Genomic DNA, 16196 nt, shown 5'->3' with positions numbered 1-16196 from the left:
AGAGGGAGGGGCTGTTTAGGAGGCACATAGGTGAAGATGTTAATTTTAGGGGGGGAGGGCGGAAAAATGCATCTTCGCCTATGTACCCAAAAATCCTTGCACCGGCCCTGCCTGGGGTACACATTGCCGCTGGGGAGGAAGGATGGCACCTTCTGCTCCCTGGGGTACACACTGCCGCTGGGGAGGAAGGACGGCACCTTCTGCTCCCTGGGGTACACACTGCCGCTGGGGAGGAAGGACGGCACCTTCTACTCCCTGGGGTAAACACTGTCGCTGGGGAGGAAGGACGGCACCTTCTGCTCCCTGGGACACACACTGCAGCTGGGGAGGAAGGACGGCACCTTCTGCTCCCTGGGACACACACTGCCGCTGGGGAGGAAGGACGGCACCTTTTGCTCCCTGGGACACACACTGCCGCTGGGGATGAAGGACGACACCTTCAGCTCCCTGGGGTACACACTGCCGCTGGGGAGGAAGGACGGCACCTTCTGCTCCCTGGGGTACGCACTGCTGCTGGAGAGGACGGACGGCCAACCCCCTTGCCCGCTCTGATTCCCACGGCAAGTACTCAACCACTGTTTTCCTCACAAGCTGCACCATACTCTCCGAGGGGTTGGGTCCGCATAAAGCCAGCAGCGCGGTAACCTCTCTGTCAAACGCCTCCTGAGTGTAGTTGGGCGCCATGCTTGCTTTGCTGAAGTTGCTTCTTTTGTAGATAGGGTCGCTGTACGGGTACTAGCGTTGCCCTCAATTTGTAATCCAAGGAATGGTGTTGCCCTGTAGCTGTCCTTCTGGGCTGTGGAAATGATCCCGCCGCTTGCCACCAATTGTTGCGGACCGTTTCGCTCACAAGGGGATAAAAAACGTTTAGGCGATAATCCCCTTTCCCATAGACCAGCAGCTACTGCAATCACCAATCTCTCGAACTCCAAACTGCACGAATCCCCAACTCCCGAACAGGAAACACACGAACCCTGGAAATAGCCGTACAGGAAAAGCCCTACGAACAGCTTACACTCCTGGCATACAGTCAAATTCCACCCAAGAATGAGACGACACTTCACTTTGAGGGTTAAGCAGCATCTGTTTAATGAGGGCTACCTGCCCAGTATTTATGCAGGTCTCCCACCTGGTGGACACTCCCCTAGGGGACCAAATGGGAGACTGTAACAACAGACAGACATGCACCAATTACAGACATACAGCAGTAAAACATCCCCACAATGCATCCTGGCTTCCTCCCCTCTGCCCTGGAGATAATTGAGAAGTAATTCAATTATCTCCCAGGACAAAGGCAAAATTCCATTACACACGTGGGGACACAAAGACAGACTATCAATTTAAAATACATAATGGGACAAATGGTACGGTAAATATATACATTTAACATATCCCCAGATAGCTCAGGTCTGAGTGCACATTATTAGGTGAATGGCACTCAAGACCACACAAATACAGTTTAACTGCCATGGAGCAATAGGCTCCATGGCATAGCTATCTGGGTTAAAACATTCCTCTAACATAAAATACCGAATTTACATGCATTCGTTAAATCAGTACGAATTAGAACCAGGGGCTGGAGGTTCAGCGGTGCCTGCACATAAAACTGTCCGGGTTTGGTGCATGAAAGCCGGGCAGAAAAGCGCTGGCTGCCCGGGGGGCTCCAGAACACCGCCATCGTGTGGCGGCTAGGTGTAACCGTGACCACCCAGTAACAATCAATTAAGCTGCGGTTAACCGCAGCTACTGGGTGGTCAATTGCCGGCACACGCTCGTTAAGCCGCGGTTAACCGCGGCTTCAGGGAGGTAAATGGAGGGCGCACTCCAGCTTCTGGGTGGCCCATTAACAGCGCCGGCCGGCTTCCCACGGCTCTGGGGAGGTTAAAAAACGTCTGTTTGTTCGGTAGATAGAATCTACCGAACGGCTGTGCAGAAAGGAAGAAATAAATCTTTATGCACAGTAAAATTAACCCTTTAACTGCCGGTCCATAATACAAAGGCAGCAGGCGGGCAACCAGGCTTCTCCAACTCACAGTGGCAAGGTTGGTTTCGCCACAGACCTCCTAGGTAATTAAGACCTATTCTCATGTAATTTTAAATAAAATAACATTTAAACCAGCTCATTAGTCATTTCCTGGAACCATCCAATAAGAGTAATCTACCATGTTCTATAAGCAGAATTTTAACTTGCCTATACAGATATTTTATCTTATTTTAGAGCAAATCAATACACCTGGATAAATATCACGATATGCTAAAATGTGATATTCACATTATACATAATTATTCTAATTCCATCTGCAGAATGGAATGGTTATAAATATATACTTCTTAGTTAACTAAGATTTCTAAATATCGAAATCTGATCGTGATTTATCCAGTCATATATCATGCTATTAGAAAATTGTAATTAATTTAGATTAATTAAATGAAACCAGTATAATTACCAGTTAAGTAGACATTCTCATCAGATGTTCTCAGGTAGCTAAGTGTCAAGGAATGTTTCTTTCTCACTCTGACTCTGCTTTTCTTTCTTAGCCTGCTTCCGACTCTTTACTCTCTTTGTCTTAACTTTTTTTTAAAGGGAAAAATTATCTGTTTGTCACTAGGTGATAGACCAATAGAAAACTGGAGGTGTGGTTACCTTCCAGATAGCATTTTAAGTATTTGGTCTATAGAGGGCAGTCTCGTCCCACTAAACATACCTATCCAGGAAAGAGTTAACTTTTCCTGGTGGCTATTTTGACATAATTTAGCTTATCTTTATGGTTATCTATAACTTGAGTTTTCTGTCAGTTCAAATAGTTTCTTTGGGCTTTCTTCAGACTATGTGTCTGTCAAATTCTGCTATAATTTCTAATATGACAGTTATAAACTAAATATGACCTCCACATTACAATGTATATCTTATACAAGGGATCTTATACAATATCGAAAGTAAAATTACATTATTTCATCTTCTCTGTCACAAATGTCTGGGTTTAGAATTTATTCTATTCCATTAGCATTTAGACGGTCTGTCCATCCCCCGTTCTCACTTGGTTTGTATATACAAACATTCCTAAGCTCCCAGCTCAGTAGTTAGCGTTACAGAAAGGATAGAAATCTTGTGTCTTTTGTTAGCTTGAAAATAAAAAATGGAGTCTGCTCTGTTCAGAGTGACTCTGACAATATACATTTTAATTTCTATCATAGCACAAAATGTCTGCCGATATAAATACCCTGACAATACAGCTATGAGAAAACACATACCCTATGCTAATCTCACGCTTTCATCTTTCAAGTAAACCCATAACCCCTAACAGCAGTGTCCAGTAAAGCATGAAGCCTATGGATAGGGTAAAAGGGTGGGCCAATGACACAAATCATGTAGCCAGAACTGCCGAAAGGGGCGAACATACACAAAAAGGGGGCATGTCTGTGTCCCCATGTCTCCCAGTGTCCCCATGTCACTAGGACACTAGGGGACATTGAGAGACATTGGGACACATGAGGACACTGAGATACTAGGGAACACTGGGAGACCTGGGGACACTGAGACTCTTGGGAACACTGGGAGACATGGGGACATGAGGGGACACTGGGAGACATGGGGCACTGTGACACTGTGATACATAGGGGACACTGTAGACTTGATAAAAACCTGGGTACAGGTCAAAACATTGTGGTGTCCAATAAACCTGCTTAAATCTATCACAGTGAGTGCCTGAGATTTATTTCTTTTATACTAGGGGACACTGAGACACTTGGGGGCACTGTGAGACATGGGGACACTGGGAGACTAGGGGATTCTGAGAGACTAGGGGACACTGAGACACTACGGAGACTGAGACACTACAGACATTGAGAGACACCAGGGACACTGGAAGACATGGAGCACTGAGACACTCTGATGCATGGGGGACACTGTGATACATAGGGGACACTGGAGACTTGATAAAGACATGGGTGCAGGTCGAAACGTTGCGGTGTCCAATAAACCTGCTTAAATCTATCACACTGAGTGCCTGAGATTTTTTCTTTTAAACTAGGGGACACTGAGACACTAGGAGACATGGCGACACTGGGAGACATTGGGACACTGGGAGACTAGGGGACTTTGGGAGACTAGGAAACACTGAGACACTAGGGACACTGGCACACTACGGACATTGAGAGACACCAGGGACACTGGGAGATGTTGGGATACTGAGATACTAGGGACACTGGGAGTGCCCCATGTCTCCCTGTGTCTCTCAGTGTCCCCATGTCTCTCAGTGTCCCCTAGTGTCTCAGTCCCCATGTCGCCCAGTGTCCCTTAGAGTCTGTGTCCCCATGTCTCAAAGTGGCCCGAGCAGCTGCAGCTCCATCAGCCCCTACGTTAATCCAGCCCTGCTCCTTTCGACCAAGAATATATTTACCCATAAAGCTTCCACATTTTCCTCAACACATTCCACTTGCTTAATATTTGGCTTTAACTCATGGTTGACATACAAACATACCCCACCACCCTTCTTGTTTTTCCTATCCTTCCTAAATAACATGTACCCATTTAAGTTAACTTCCCAGTCATGTGTCTCATCCCACCATGTTTCAGTTATGCCTATTATTTCATATTGTTTAGTGTTCTCCCATGTTATTTAGGCTCCTTGCATTAGTAAGCATACATTTAATATCATGAGTCACTTGTACTTTTTGATTCAATTCATCTCTATGAGGAAATGCTGATTGGCCAGGGCTGTGTTTGAATCATGCTGGCTTTGCCCCTGATCTGCCTCTTTGTCAGTCTCAGCCAATCCTATGGGGAAGCATTGTGATTGGATCAGGTTACCACTTCTGATGTCAGCAGACTGCTTGTTTTTTGTTTGTTTTTAGGCAAACAGCATACAGATCTACAGCTTCTGGCTTGAATACAATAATATTTTGCTATATTTATGAATGCATGAGGGGCCCAGGGGGGCTAGAAGGTGGTTTTAACATTATAGGGTCAGGAATACATGTTTGTGTTGTGTTTTTAAACTTTTTTACTTTTTAAAACTTGTTTTTAAACTTTTTTACTTATGATATTTTTTTAAAACTTTTTTGAACTTTCTTAAAACTATTCTTACACTTTTAAAATGTTTATAAACTTTTTTTTTTACTGTTAACTCCTAACTAGCAGTAAGCAGCACTAACAGTAAATTCCCCAATTTCCCATAATTCCCACCGACCCCAGCTTGCAAAATATATAATTTTAAAATATTTAAATTAATTAATTAAGTAAATTGAGCCCCTGAGGGTTAAAAAAATAAATAAAAGTTAACCGTCAGGGGTTAAAAAAACATTAGACCACAGTATAGGCAGTGATCAAATGGCAGTGAAGGGGTTAATTTTTTTAATAAAGATAGGTGAAAGGGGGTGTGATTTAACTTTAACTTTGTTACTTACACAGGGAGAAGATCAGCACTGATCTGTCTCCCTGCACTTCACACTTAAGAGCAGGGAGGTGGACCAGGAGTCCCTGCAGCACATGTGCTTGCTCTGACAGGCTGGACAGCGCAATCACAGTGATCTGGGGTTAACTTTAGTAAATTACGGAAATTTACCATCATGCGTCCTTAACGGTAGGACAAGTATGATGGAAAATGTTCGTCTAGCGTCGGGAAGGGGTTAAAACTACTGACAGTTGACTTGAATAACTTTGTTATTATGCATTAGATCATTACAATGGCACAAGGGATGGGATATGTTAGGTAGCGAGTAAACAGTCAGTTATTGAAAAATGGACATGTGAAAAGATCTGAGTGACTTTGACATGGGCCAAAAAGTGAAGGCTAGACAACTGGATCAGAGGATCGTTAAAATGTCATGTCTTGTTGGGTGTTTCAGTATGCAGCGGTTACTACCTAATAAAAGTGCTGCAAATAAACGGACAACCAGAGTACCGGCATCATGGTCATGTGCGCCCAAGGCTCATTGAGGCACATAAGGAGCGAAGACTAGCCCATCTGGTCCAATCACACGAATTGCTACTGCAGCTCAAACTGCTGGCCATAATAGAAAGGTGTCAGAACTCACAGTGCATCACAGTGTGCTGCATATGAGACCCCTGACTACTGCAAAATGCACCTTAAATGGGGACATAGGCATCATAACTGGACAATGGAGCAATGGAAGAAGGTTACCTGATCTGATAAATCAAGATTTCTTTTAGATCATGAGGATGACGTGTTGCATGTGTGTTGTTTATTGGGGAAGAGATGGCAGCAGAATGCACTATGGAAAGAAGGCAGGGCTGTGGATGCAGTGGGCAATGCTTTGATGGAAAACCCTGGATCCTTGCATTCATGTGGATGTTACTTTTACACATACCACCTACCTATAGATCTCTGCAGACCACATACAACCCTACATGGCGTTCCCTGATGACAGTGGCCTCTTTCTGCAGGATAATGAACTCAGCCACACTGCAAAATTGTTCAGAAATGATTTGAGGAACTTGACAAAGAGTTCAAAGTGTTGCCAAATCCAACAGATCTCTGTGGCGAAACCGACCTCGCCACGTGTCCTTGGAAGGGGCTGCTTGCCCGCCTCTTGCCTTTGGACCATGGACCAGACTTTATGTAAATGTGTTAACCCAGATAGCTATGCCATGGAGCCCACTCGTGTAGTTAAAGACTTCGGCTCCATGGCAATTGAACTGTGTGAATAGGATCTGAGCGCTATTCGGTAGTTTTGTGCACTCAGATCCCAGCTATCTGGGGATATGTGAAATGTCTGTGTGTTATGTGTAAAAGGTGACTTTATGTATTTTAAAGTGTTTTACTGTCTTTGTGTCCCCATGTGCATTATGGAGTCTGGTCTTGTCCTGGGAGGTAATTGGATTACTTCTCCATTATCTCCAGGATAGAAGACTCTGAAACCAGTCTGGGCCAGATAGCCATGTGCCAGCCAGGCCCCAAAAGATACTTTTACTAACTTTTGAACCCCTGGTCTGATTCATGCCATTTTTTAATATGTTGTTCCCCTGAATGGATTGATTGCGAATATGTGAATTGGATGTATGGTTTTAGAGTTATGAAAGTTGCGTAAAAATGTTTTAAAATGTATGTATGATTGGATTACCTCCCAGGCTAAGGGGAGGGAATCTGTGGGATGTAACCATTGTGTGATTGGTGTATTGTAAATCCCTCCCTTGCATGGGAGAATCCTTTATAAGACAGTTGTGTGAAGAAATCAGTGTTGTTGCTGTTTAACCCTGAAGCTAAAGTGTTGTCTCTTTCTTGGGGGGGAATTGGACTGTATGCCGATTGCCAGTAGTGTAAGCTGTTCTTATTGCTTTTCCTGTTCGGCTGCTTCCAGGGTTCGTGTGTCTGCTGTTCGAGAATTGGTGAATACGTGCAGTTTGGAGTTCGGGAGGTTGGTGATTGCAGTAGCTGCTGGTCTATGGGAAAGGGGATTATCGCCTAAAAGGTTTTTATCCTCTTGTGAGCGAAACGGTCCGTTACAATCTCCATCCCATTGAAAATCTGTGGGATGTGCTGGACAACAAATGTGATCCATGGAGGCATCTTGTAGGACTTAAGTGAACTGTGGCTAATGTCTTGCTTCAAGATACCAAAGGATATGAGGCATGGACTCCACAAGACCTCTGGACAACATAGCATAGCAGTTTTGGCAGCACAAGGGGGGGGGGGGTGCTACATGATATTAGGCAGGTGGTTTTAATGATGTCGATTATCAGTGTACTAGCTTATGCTTTTATTTGGTCTGTTTTATATAGGATACGTGTTTCTTTGCTCAAATATTGCCCAACAATTATATTTCCAGCAGATGAAGTAGCAGGGAGTACTTAAGATGACTAACACAAAAAAAGTATTTCTCTTCAGAAGTCCATTTTATTTTAAACCAAAAACCTGCATTGACAGGATCTTTGAGTTATAACCACTTTAATAATATGAAGTTAAGACACTTAGAGTTATCCTTTAACATGTATTATTATAAGTGTCTACATTAAAACCAAAAGGTAAATTTTGCATTAATGCATATTGCACTAGCAGTTTTAAAGGACCACTATAGGCACCCAGACCACTTCAGCTTAATGAAGTGGTCTGGGTGCCAGGTCCATCTAGAATTAACCCTTTCTGCTGTAAACATAGCAGTTTCTCTGAATGGGTTAATCCAGCCTCTAGTGGCTGTCTCATTGACAGCCGCTAGAGGCGCTTCTCACCATGATTTTCATTGAGAATGCTTTCCTATGGACTGGTTGAATGCGCGCGCGGCTCTTGCCGCGCATGCGCATTCAGCCGATGACGGCGAAAAGGAGGAGGAGAGTTCCCCGCGCCAAAGGAACCCGGCGGGGGAAAACAGGTAAGATTTAACCCCTTCAACTCCCTAGAGCCCGGCGGGAGGGGTACCCTGAGGGTGAAGGGGACCTAGAGACCCTATAGTGCCAGGAAAACGAGTATGTTTTCCTGGCATTATAGTGGTCCTTTAATTTCTTTGACGAAAAATTGTCATCATAGTTTTGGTCAGAACCATAATTTAATTGATGAGAACAATATAACTAAAAAATAAACTGATTAAGATGAAACTATAATGACAATTTTAAATGAAAAATAAATGAAAATGATGAGGAGGGAGGCATGTCATCTGCAACTTGTTATAATTAATGCATATCTAATTACTGGTCTTTTGTAAAAATAAAATAAAATAAAAAGCCATAGTCTTATTCTTTATGAGACTTGGTTTTATTTTGGTTTAAGATAAATAATAAAGACATGTTATATCAAAACAGATACATGTTCAGACCTTAATATCACAAGTAATAACAGATTAATGAAGGTTTAGTCCTCCAGGATTATACAATTGTGCTCCAAAATTTGCATACTCTTGAAGAATTAGTAATAGATGTACCATTTTTAAAGAAAGCATGAGTGAGCAGACAAAACACATTTCTTTTATTTATTATGTGATTCATATTATACTGTAGGTTATAACAGAATGGCACAATCATAAAACAAAACATGGCAACAAAGAAAAAATTAAATGACCCCTTTTCAAAAGGCTGCATACCCTTAGTTCTTAAGACTGAGTATTGCCCCCTTTAGCATCAATGCAGTCTTTTGTAATAGTTGTCTATGAGGCTTCTAGTTCTTGCAGGTGGTATAGCTGCCCATTCATCTTGCCTCCAGATCATGTAAAGTCTTTGGTCGTCTTGCATTATTATTATTATGTTATTATTTATATAGCGCTAACAAATTCTGCAGCGCTTTACAGTGGATGGACGAAGAAACATGAACTGCACATTTGAGATCTTCCACAGTCTTTTTCCAGAGCAGCCTGTATTTCTCCTAAAGGTTATCTGTGGGATTTTTTTTGTATCCCGAAACAATTCTTCTGGCAGTTGTGGCTGGAAACTTTCTTAGTCTACCTGACTTTGGCATGGTGTCAAGAGATCCCTAAATTCTCCACTTCTTAATAAGTGATTGAACAGTACTGACTGGCGTTTTCAAGGCTTTGGATATCTTTTTATATTGATACCGGAGAAACTGACGGAAGCCAAGCACAGAGATATGGACACAGGTTTCTTCAGGAAGGAATAGATTCTTTATTCGATTCACCGACCGGGACTCAGAGGGACTAATGTCACCGAAAACCAACAAAGTCTGAGCCCCGAACAACAGTGTAGGTCCCTTATATAGGCATATAACTCCTCCCATAATAAGCTCCACCCACACATACTCTTAACCAATCAACAGAACAAAGACTAACTTCCTGTTAGACCACATGGCTTGCCCAGCACAATGGAGGAGGGGAATTCTCTATATCCTGTATTTCTGCACATGCTCCGTACACTACTGATTGTATCGTTGCCACGTGCAACCAACTGACCGATACATCAGTATATGCACATACACATACCACGTGGCAATCTCGGCCTACTAAATTTATTTTTACCGAGATTCCACCACAATATCTCTTTTCATCTTTATAAAGTTCCATTACCTTGTTACACAGATCTTTTGACAGTTCTTTTCTGCTCCCCATGGCTCAGTATATAGCCTGCTCAGTGCATCCACATGAGGGCTAACAATCTGATTTATACACATACATTAATTGCAATATAAAAAGCCGCAGGTGTGGGAAATTTACCTTTAATTGTCATTTTACCACGTGTGTGTCACCTTGTGTGTCTGTAACAAGGCCAAACATTCAAGAGTATGTAAACTTTTGATTAGGGCAGTTGGGTGATTTCTGTTATCATTATGATTTAAAAAGGAGCCAAACAACTATGTGATAATGAATGACTTTATATGATCACTATCCTTCAATAAAAAACATGTAATTGCATGATCAGTCATATTTTCAAAATCAATGCAATAAATGTCACAATTTCTGCCAGGGTATACAAACGTTTAAGCTCAACTGTATAATAAATTTGGAAATTCTAGAGAAAAACTTAAAGGGGCACTCCACTACCCAAATAAAAAAATAAATTAAAACAAAAATCAGTTTAGTAAATAAACCCACAATGAAAACGTGTATGCGCTTAATTATGCATTTTTCCATTGAGCTTACAAAAGCTTCAGATCTCTTGCCTGAAGCTTTTGCCAGCCATTTCTTTCTAATCCAGATCAGACTTTCTGTGGCTATCCAATCATATACTTCAAAATGTAGCTCAATGAGAAGTCTTTCTAAGGCAGGTGCTCTGGGCAGTTGCTTGCCTTGAATTTAGCTCCACTCAGCTAAGCAACCAGGAAGTAACAGGACCGGCTGTGTGATTAACAGCCAGAGGATGTAACAAGGTTAAGCCCTTAAGGACACATGACGGAAATATTCCGTCATGATTCCCTTTTATTCCAGAAGTTGTGTCCTTAAGGGGTTAATTTATAAAAGTGCCAATTTCTATTATTATCTGATTATTGTAAAATTAAAAAAGAGTGTGGAGGAATCTCGGTAAAAATAAATTTAGTAGGCCGAGATTGCCACGTGGTATGTGTACGTGCATATACTGATGTATCGGTCGGTTGGTTGCACGTGGCAACGATACAATCAGTAGTGTAAGGAGCATGTGCAGAAATACAGGATATAGAGAATTCCCCTCCTCCATTGTGCTGGGCAAGCCATGTGGTCAAACAGGAAGTTAGTCTTTGTTCGGTTGATTGGGTAAGAGTACGTGTGGGTGGAGCTGATTATGGGAGGAGTTATATGCCTATATAAGGGACCTACACTGTATGTTCGGGGCTCAGACTTTGCTGTTTTTTGGTGACATTAGTCCCTCTGAGTCCCGGTCGGTGAATCGAATAAAGATCTCTTCCTTCCTGAAGAAACCTGTGTCCATCTCTCTGTGCTTGGCTTCCGTCAGTTTCTCCGGTATCATTTGGTGCATTGGCCGGGAAGCTCATCGTTCAACGGTAGCTGAGAAGCAGAGACGTGAGACGGTCTATCTTTGCCCATGCTCCCTACGGCTGCACCCCTGAACTTCTGCGTGGACCTCCTTTCGTCTCGGCGCCACTGGTCTGTTGTCCAGGAGATCATCGGCCTCTACGTAGTAAGTGCTGGGGTGTCCCCGTCGATGAGTGTGAACTCAGGTTCAGGAACGAGGAGGTAAGACGACTACTGTTTTAGACGGTGAACCCACTAGGGGTATTGGATACCGATTGTGCGGTAGGCCCATAAGGGGTTTGAATTGTGTATGGAATTGGCCCCCTCCAGTGGAGGGAAGGAGCGAAGGCGCACCGCTCGTAATTAAACGCCCTGTAGTCAGCCCGTTTAATTTTGGTATTGGAGTCAGGCTGGGTCCTGTGTAAATAGCCCAAGCCGGACACAGGTGTCTTGTCTAGACTAGCGTATCTAAGGTGTATATTTTGTTCGCTAGGTCGGAGGGACCGGGAGACTAAGCGGCACCTGTGTAAATTCGGTTCGCTAGATCTCAACCTATCTTGGCTAAGTCAGAAGACGTGTAAATTTGGAACCCACTAGACTATTGATAGAGTAGATAGACTAAAAGGGTTTTGTTGTAAATTCCGCCCTATAGTTCGCTATATGTGGTGCTTGGGCAGAGATGGCTAACCAAAACGGATGTAAATAGTTTTAGGTAGTCCATCTAGGTACTGGCCAATAGATTAGTTGGGAAATTGTAAATGTGTTGTAGAGTGTATATCTTGCTAGATAGCGTGAGCTCTGCCGTCTAGCGAGAGTGTGAATAGTGTGTAACTGTATTATAGCGCACGGTACCATAACCATGTATAATAACTACTGATACTGTAAATAACTACTAATAATTGTTGTTTATGTTGTATGTTTAACACCATAACCACTACTAACTGAACTGTGACTTTAAAATTGTACTCTAACCAATGCTAACCGTACTATAACTACTGTTTGTAAAGACGATGTTACTGGGGTGTGTTATAGACGGGTAATTCAGATACTGAGAATTATAATGTGGGTGATTGTATAATTTCGCCAAAAGGCATAGTATTAGTTATTTAGTGACTGGTGTAACAGCTGTGTGTTTACGGGAATTCCCTGTTTGTTTTGTTGTGTGCGTTTGGCCTAGTAACTGTACCACATGGTGCTGTTGCCAAGGGAACGAGTGTGACCGTTGGAAGTGTGTTTGTTTTGCTTCTGTTGGAGACGACGCTCCGTTGCTAAGTATGGGTGCGTCGGATTCAAAGATTAATGATCCCTTAGGATGTATGTTAAAAAACGTTAAGAATGGATATAATGTGTATGATTTGGGAGTAAAGATGTCTCCAACACGCCTGACTACTTTATGTAGTACGTGATAGCTTTGATCCTAATCTGGTGCAGCGTGTACACGTGGCTGTATCGGGTAGGCCTGAACTTTACGGCCAGTTTCCGTATATTGATTGTTGGAAGCGGGCCGTAAATGACTTGCCAAAATGGATCCGGGTATGCCACGAGGAGCAATGTCGCCAGAACTCGATTGTCCACTAAGGCCGTGACCACGCCCATTCTGGACACGCCCCCTGAGTCAGAGATCCCCATGCCGCCCCCTTACTCCTCCTCTACAGGAAGAGGAAGAGGAGGTGCTGTTGGTAACACTACTCCCCTTGCCCCGTTATCTCCACCTACCCCCTCCTCTAGCTCAGAGTCTAGCCCACTTATTTTAAACCCTCCCCTTCCGGTACCTACCCCTATTAACTCCACCTATCCGGATTTGACGTCATTCCTAGTTCCTGGTCAGGCTCCTCCCAGCCCGGCCCGGAACATTCTACTTACTGAACTTCCCTTCAGTAAAGAGAAAGTGTCCCCTTCCCCTCGTCTTACTACCCCTCGACCGAAACCCCTAACTGACATTCCTCAACGAAGCCCCATACTAACCCTCCAACTGACCGGTACCCTCCAACCCCGACATTATCAAATGCCACTCCGACTGACACCAGGCCCGACACATATTAACGGTGATGGCCAGTTACAACACGCTGATCCTGTATTTGTTTATGTTCCCTTCACTACAACTGATCTATTTAACTGGAAGACTTATAATTCCTCCTACACCGATAAACCTCAAGCCATGACAGATTTAATTACCTCCATAATCCAGACACATAATCCCACTTGGGCTGATTGCCAGCAATTGCTTATGACATTGTTCAATAACGAGGAAAGAACACGGATAAATCAGGCGGCAATTAAATTCCGAATTGGAATGTCAATGGCGCAGACATGGCCCATTTAAAAGCTTACAGGGACGCTATTATTGCTGGCATGAAAGCCGGAGGGAAAAAGGTGATTAATATGTCGAAGACGGCTGAGGTATTGCAGAAATGTGATGAGTCGCCCAGTGCCTTTTTTTGATCGATTATTGGAGGCATATCTATTGTATACCCCCTTTAATCCAGAGGCTCCTGAGAATTCCCGAATGGTTAACTCTGCCTTTGTCAGCCAGGCCTACGGAGATATAAAAAGAAAGTTGCAAAAAGGGTTCGTAGGGATGTCTATAACTCAACTAATGGAGATAGCGAATAAGGTATATATGAATAGGGAGACAGAGACGAAAAAGGAAGAAGAGCGAAAGATGAGAAGGAAAGCAGATATGCTAGCAGTAGCTATCGCAGGCGTAGATAGAAGGGAAAAGGAAGTGTATAGGGGAACCGAGAAAGGCGAGAATAAGTGGAATAGGGAGCCTTTAAGTAGGAACCAATGCGCGTACTGTAGGGAAGAAGGGCATTGGAGAAGTGAGTGTCCACAGAGGGAACAACATGAGAGAGAGAGAGAGAGAGAGATAGAACAAGGGCAGGGTATAGCAATAATTATAGAGGCAGAGCGAGAGGAAGAGGAGGCCCTGGAGGAAATGGTGGGAATAACAGCGTTAGTGGGGATAGGTATTACCCAGCAGCGCAGAGATCCAGAGAGAGAGAAGATAGGGACTTTGTGGGTTTGGCTGACACTGTCATGGAGGACTATTGATACCGAGCGGGCTCCATCCCCCTTGGCCGAGCGGAGCCTATGGTCGATGTAGCAATAGGGGGAAAAAGGAGTTCTTTCATGATCGACACTGGTGCTGAACATTCTGTGGTGACTGACCTAGTCGCTCCTCCTTCAGGAAGAACTATCACTGTAATACTGGAAGGAGTGCCGCTAAACCGGTTCTTAAAAGTCGACTCTGTACACTGGGAGGCCATGTAGTAAAACATCAGTTCCTTTACATGCCTGAATGTCCAGTCCAACTGCTAGGGCGAGATTTGTTATCGAAATTACAAGCACAGATAACATTTCTGCCTAACGGAACAACGTCCTTGAAGTTTAATGGACCCTCAGGTATAATGACAATATCAGTACCAAAGGAAGAAGAGTGGCAACTTTATACAGTGTAGTAAGTATACATCCAGTTGTGCCCAATCCCTATAACCTGCTTGCTTTAATTCCAGGCGGGGCTACTTACTTCACAGTTTTGGATCTCAAAGATGCCTTCTTTTGCCTTCGAATTGCTACAGAAAGCCAGTGTATCTTTGCATTCCAATGGGAAAATGCTGTAACGCGCTCGAAACGCCAGATGACTTGGACAAGACTGCCCCAAGGGTTTAAGAATTCACCTACCCTATTTGGATCAGCATTAAGTCAGGACTTACTAGATTTCAAGTCCATCAAAGGAGAATGTGTACTACTACAATAAGTGGATGATTTGTTGATAGCGGCAGTTACAAGAGAGATATGTCAGCAAGCAACACATGATTTACTGCACATTCTTTGGAAGGCAGGATACAAGGTGTCCAGGAAGAAAGCTCAGTTGTGTCAGCCAACTGTCAAGTAGCTGGGATTCCATATCTCTGAAGGTCAAAGGATAATGGGGCCAGAGGAAAAAGAAGCTGTATGCCAAATACCAACACCCAAGAATAGAAGACAAGTGCAAGAGTTCTTGGGTGCAGCAGGCTTCTGTAGGATATGGATTCCCAGTTATGCGATATTGGCGAAACCCCTTTATGCAGCTATAAAGGGCACAGAACACGATCCCTTCCTGTGGACTATCGAACAGCAGAAAGCATTTGAGGATGTGAAGAAGGCATTGATGAGCGCCCCAGCATTAGGTCTACCTGATCATACACGTCCATTCTACTTATATGTACATGAGCAAAGAAGGATGGCTGTGGGAGTACTGACACAGTACTTGGGATCATGGCAACGACCTGTTGCATATATGTCCAAACAACTGGATGCAGTGGCCAGTGGCCTTCCACCTTGTCTAAGAGCCGTAGCCGCCGCCGCCCTGCTGATAGCTGAAGCTGATAAGCTCACTCTGGGTCAGGAACTCTATGTGCGAGTCCCGCACGCAGTACAGACGTTGCTAGACTATAAAGGCAATCACTGGTTTAGCAATACCGCATGACTAAGTATCAAGCTATGTTATGTGAGAACCCGAGAGTGCATCTTGAGACTGTCAATACTTTGAATCCAGCTACCCTTTTGCCACAATCTACTGAGAGTCAACATGATTGCCTGGAGGTGATGGATGAAGTGTTCTCAAGCAGACCGGACCTTCGTGATTTTCCCATCCAGAACCCCGATGTCCAATACTATACGGACGGCAGTAGTTACGTGAAAGAAGGGATTCGCTACGCAGGATATGCAGTGACAACCATAGACAAGGTGATAGAAGCTCGGCCACTGTCAAAAGGAACATCGGCACAGAAGGCAGAACTCATCGCACTCACACGAGCGTTACAATTGGCTGAAGGATTGAGGGTGAACATCTATACGGACTCAAA

The sequence above is a fragment of the Pelobates fuscus genome, chromosome 5 (genome assembly GCF_036172605.1).
Source record: "Pelobates fuscus isolate aPelFus1 chromosome 5, aPelFus1.pri, whole genome shotgun sequence".
Classification (NCBI taxonomy): Eukaryota; Metazoa; Chordata; class Amphibia; order Anura; family Pelobatidae; genus Pelobates; species Pelobates fuscus.
Note: the sequence above shows the minus strand (reverse complement) of the source record.